This window comes from Homalodisca vitripennis, chromosome 4 (genome assembly GCF_021130785.1).
Source record: "Homalodisca vitripennis isolate AUS2020 chromosome 4, UT_GWSS_2.1, whole genome shotgun sequence".
Classification (NCBI taxonomy): Eukaryota; Metazoa; Arthropoda; class Insecta; order Hemiptera; family Cicadellidae; genus Homalodisca; species Homalodisca vitripennis.
The window spans coordinates 122,717,725-122,723,668 of record NC_060210.1 but is presented as its reverse complement, the minus strand read 5'-3'; positions in this window follow the sequence as shown (position 1 = coordinate 122,723,668).

Genomic DNA, 5,944 nt, shown 5'->3' with positions numbered 1-5,944 from the left:
CCACGGTCTACTCTTTTTGCCATTATTTAGGCAAGCTAAAGAATTACTATCCAAGAGCCTCTTTGTACCCCATTCGCCCGCTATACACATTGTCTTTCAGTCTTCCACTTTTGTCTGGATAGTTTATTCTTCCCATAACGTTTCCATGTATTTCCTTATAAAAATTAGAATTTCTCTTAAATTTTGTTTTGTATTTAATATTGTTATGAAACAATTGTAACAGTGAATATTAAATAATAAACAAAACTAACAACCCACTGTATAGTAATGGATACAGTCCTTCTGGCTAGTAATAAATATTTATTTTTAACCTGATGCATGTTGCCATGTTAGAAACAATATTGCATTAGTCTGTAATATTTAAGTGCAATTAAAAATGCTTGAGACAAAAAAATGGGGGCTTTACAGTTTTTGAAGTTTAACATTGACCTTATGGGGAAAACTAAAGATCGTATAGTTACAACCAAACTCTTCCCGTAAGTACATCCACGTGGTATAAGCAAGTCGATTACCTACTAAGCTATTAGGAAATGGTTCAGGAGATACGTACTGTCATTGGTGGCAGAGTTTCTCTGGGCAGTCATTTGGTAAGAATCACATTAAATGTACTAACATCCAGCTCACTAACTGGGTAACGAAGTTAAACAAAGAACTTCTTATATAAAGGTAACTTATTTTATTAATATAAAATTCAATTCAAGAAAAATCTACTCACCTTAGCATCACTAAAGATCTTATGTTTAGACTATGTAATCAGCCGGAGGAGACTGCTAACAATGAATAACTAAAGCTGCTACAAATGGTATTTTGGACTATGAGATGTTTTGGAGTTAGGAGAAGAACGCTGTTTGGACCTCACAGCCAGGTGATGAATTCGACGTCAGCATTAAGCAGAAGCTCTTAAATTTTGTTGAAGATGCAGATAGTTCCTACTAGCAGAATTTGGGGGTGAGCAATATACTTAGATTGACCCGGTGGGAACTAATGTGTCCATTATATCCCCCTCTTTAATTTCTATTAAAGAATCTAATCTGAGTACATTAAACTACGGCTGATACCGTTCCATTTAAAACATATGATTGAAAAAGTGCTTGAGAGATTACTCGATGAAGGAATATTAGCTCCAATAAGCTGAGCATGCTTCATTCAGCATATAATACCAGTTAAAATTAAATGGAGGTATAATAAAGTTAAGATTTAACTGTAATATTAAATCCGCACGTAGAAGGTGATTAGTTTCCTATTTCCATATTATAAGCTTTGTTGCAATTTTACAGCTTAAAGAATGCCTTTTGGCATTACTTCACCTCCGGGGTTTCTAGAAAATAATGCAACAAACTTTTCAAGGCTTGAAAGATGTGGCAGTATAAATTGGCATTATCTTAGTCACTGCAAAAATACATTAACGCATGTAAATGTACTTAAGGAGATAGATTCTAAAACGCCTAAGTTACTAATTATTCACGCTAAGAAACGGATACATGTGAAGACAGTTTCTTTAGATTTTCATGCAAGGTTGAAGTAACTAAGTTATTACCCATAAGTGTATTCCTAATTTGTCTTTTATACTGAGATTTATGTATAATATGTTGCATAAGGATGTACCTTTTAAGTTTTAATTATGTAACAGTATATGAGAGTGTATGCATCCGATCTGTTGTCACTTGAAATATTGTAGTTTCACGCTATCTATGTGAAAATATTTCAGTGATTATAATCACATTCTAGAAAATTATTAAATATTCAATAATAGTGTAAACTCTCATAATAATACAAATACGCACTATTTTCAGTTTAATTAATAAAAGTAAATTAATTACTACAATATTAAAATGGTTTACGACATACAAACTAAAGATTATGTTTAGTGGCGCTATCTATGCTTTACGGACCAGAATTAATTAGCGCAAGAAAGTTATACCACATAATTCCCATGTGGATGCAAGGTGTATTTTCTGGACAGTTAAAGTTTGAAGTTAACCAACAGCTTTTCATAAGGTTAAAGATTTATACTTGTATCATCTATAATAGCACACCTAGTTTTTTTTATCTCATTTAAGCCCCAGCGTTAGCTATACCGGCTTCGAAGTGCACGGATGTTTAATTATAAGTACATAATTGGACCTCCCCAGGATTTGAACCCGTGATCTCTCGGTTAGAGAGCCGAGACTATAACCATTAGTCTACGGAGGAGGACAACACACCTAGTTGCTTATAATGAAGTTAGAAATAGATGCCTCTTTGGTTACGTTAAGTTACGTATTCAGAGTTGTGATCCTTTAAACATTAAAAAGCCTATAGTTCTCACACATATTCTTTTATGCCCTGAAATCCAGTTTATGACCGTAACACAGGTCATTACACCTTATTAAGTAGTTTTGGACCAAAAATGGTTACAAATTTGCGCAGCATGAAAAGATAAGGTTTGTTTTATCGAGGTATGATTTTGATATTCAGTGTGTTAAATCAGCTAACATGTCAGTATATCATGTGTCATTGTGTATGTCTTGTCGAATTCGAAAATCGAACACACTTTCGACAGTAAAGAGTTTAAATGGCACTGTTAAATGGTAGGCTACATATTACTATATTAAAGAGAGTTCTCAATTGTGGTAAAATAAGGGGGTAAGGTCTACTAACCATTTAAAGTGCAACGTGGGTAAAGACCGGAATTACTCGAGTGGTAAAGAACGGGTTCGCAGTGAGTTATAAGGAACTGTTAAAGCAGGAGGAACAAATGTAGCAAAATGTTACTGGGGCATTTTATCACGTTAGCAGAATTAAAATTATGGCAGAGAAAAGGTAAATGGAAACGAAAATAGTACTCATTGACTACAGTAAGACGTAACAGTTGAGAGAGAATACATTTTTTAAGTTCATATTCCTGCATAGGTACTGTTACTTTAATAAGGTGACCTTGGTGTTTAATTTAGCACAGCCTGATGTTATCCTTCTGACTTCTTCAAGGGAATAATTTTATGGTACGTTTCCAGTAGTACATAGTCAATAGTCAATTATTTATTGCGGAGACAAAAAGTACATTTGTATAGGAAACATCTAGTATCTAATAATTTTGACACACATGCATACATGCATTTTCGAACTCTCATTCATGCATACATTTTGACACTCACTCTGCTCCATTCATCGCCAATTTTTTACCCACCTCAATTCGAGAGCAAGTCTTCAGATTTTGCGGTCTCCTAGTTATACGCCATAAACTCGTTCATGCTATAAAAAGTGTTGGACATTAAATAGCGTTCCAAACGAGTTTTAAATGCTTTATGCGTAGGCAAATTTTTAATTTCATTTGGCAAGCTGTTGATGAGATGAACTCCTGCCTGTGAGGGCAAACGTTCATGAACTACCGTCCTGTGTCTCCTGGTTCGGTAGTTTTCTCTGCCTCTTGTCTCGTACGAGTGAACATCCCGTCAGTTGGTCAAGGTTAAGCATACAATATGACGATGTTTCTAAAATGTAGAGACTTGGCAGAGTTAACAGTTGCAATTAATTAATTTTAATTTTGCAATAATGCTTATCGCTCGTTTTTGAAGCTTGAACGCTCTTAAAAATTGGATACTTGCACATGTTCCCCACAGCACTAGTCCATAGGTGAGATGTGGGTAGATCAAGCCATAATAAAAGCCGTCATTATAACCTGAAAAGGGCAGTATTTAGCTAGAGAACTCAACACATAAATGCCAGAGGCTAATTTGGACCAAGCGTAATCGATATGAAAATTCTATGTCAAACCTGTTTTTTTCCTTTTAGGACAAGAAGCTTATAAATTGCACTTAGTCCTGTAAGAACCTTTGTGCTGCTTCCGGAGTGATGGGATATTCAGGATGGGTAAGGTTAGGGAGTAGGGGCCGCCTCCTATCGAGATCCATGAGGAAGAATTAGGGCACTACATCTCAATGTCATCCCGGAAGAAGGGGAGGCCAGCTCTGAACCAGCCTCTCCAGTTAAAGTAGGCAGGGGGTGGCACACCCTTGTTGACGTTAACAAGAACCTCTGAGGTAAGGGAACGAACCCCACCAACTCCAACAGTCTTCCACAGTAGACTAGACCTATCGAATTGCCCATGAACCCCAGAATATCAACATGATGTGCCGCTACTGGACATCCATAAGGTTGCCCAGATTGAAGTGGCACATCGGTTTTTGCTGTGTGCCCAGTGGTGGGTTCAACTGATAGGTATAAACCAGCCAGAAGTGATCTCTGCTGGGTGGTGTCAAACCTTGATCAAGGTAAATTCCAACGAATCTTGAGGAACAGACCTCTTCTAATATGGCCTCATCCAACACAATAGCCGGGCCATATTCGCAGTCTATCGAGCGCAAAGAAAAATTTAGATCATTAGATTTTGAAGAATTTGTTTTTAGATTGAGGCTGTGAAAATGTTGCATACAACTGTTTACTGCAACAAAGGTGTTTTGTTCTAAAACTGATTTTATTGTTTCATTAAAACAAAGAGTCGTATCATCCGTATACTGCATGATTCTTCCGTGTGGTAGTGATGATTCTGTCATTGACAGAGAGCAGGAACAGAATAGGGCTGAGAATTGATCCTTGAGGGACTCCATAAATAATGTTCATTGAATTAGAAACATGGTTTGAAATTTAGACAACTTGAGATTTATGGCTTAAAAATGAACTATCACAAGAGAGGCACACCTCGGATGCCATTGGACCCCAATTTGTCAAGCAGCGTAACATTCTGTTAATCCCTGGGTAGAACATTGTTTCATGGAGTTGGCATAACATATATGAACTGGTTGCTCGTGACAACATATCTGCTGTTTTGACATTCTCGGCTCCTAAACGGTAAACGATTTTAAAATTGTATGTCAGCAGCCTCTTTCTCCTCTCGCGTCACAGTGAATCCTCTCACTTTTGAATAGGGTATGAGCAAAGAAGACTATAGGCTGGTTATCGATTGAGCGAAACGAGGGAAAATCTAAGGCATCTGTTTCATAACAACAACCAGAGGGTTGTCGTGAGTTATGGTTCTGAAGATAGCATAGGCTATATCTTGTTTTTTATTTGACAATCGTTTATTGTATCAGGGGGCAAAGGAAAAGTATTGCAAAGATAAAAATGAAGTATATTGGGAAAAAAGAATCTGCTTAGAGGAGTAGGCAAAACATCCAAGAACACGTTTGAGTGAGGGTTGGTCTTTGAGAGCTGGAAGGTCAAGCATGGTTTCATTCCTCAGTGTCAGGTATTGTATAGGTTTTGTAGCTCAAATGGTATTAATGAATACACAATTTCTTTGGAAAATACATACTTTGACTTACTGATGTCTAAAATGTATTTTTGGCACATTCCAATTTTAAAATGATATGTAGAAATGAACTAACAAATATATTTACATTCTCTAACCTTTTTTTAAACATTAGTAATAGTCGACCCTGAGAATATGTCTTAATCAGATTCTAGCCATGATGGAATTTTAAGTTAAGGAATGTATTTAAATACACCCAAGTTATATAAACCAAATTTTTAAATGCCAAAATAAATGAGCAATATCTAAATTGATTTCTATGAAATTCGCCAACACATTTACAACAAAGACATATATGTTTATAGTTGAGCAATTAAACTTAAGAGTCCAAATCACAACTGCCTAGGTTGAAATTTAAAGTATCAAGATATACTTAATGCATGGATTCACATGACAGCACTTATATAACATTTCTCTGATTCATTCATAGGATTTCATAATTTGGTGTAATTTTATAAATTTAACACAAAACAATAATTTTTATGAATTGCCAAATATTAATTCTAAACATTATCATTAATAATATTATATTATTCAAAAGGTTTAAGGAAACCCGTATGTTTACAGTTAGTGCTCTTGCTATTGAACGTTCACAAATCTCCCTATCACTAATATATGATATTGTTACTGAAAAACTTAAATTTAGAAATCTTTGCT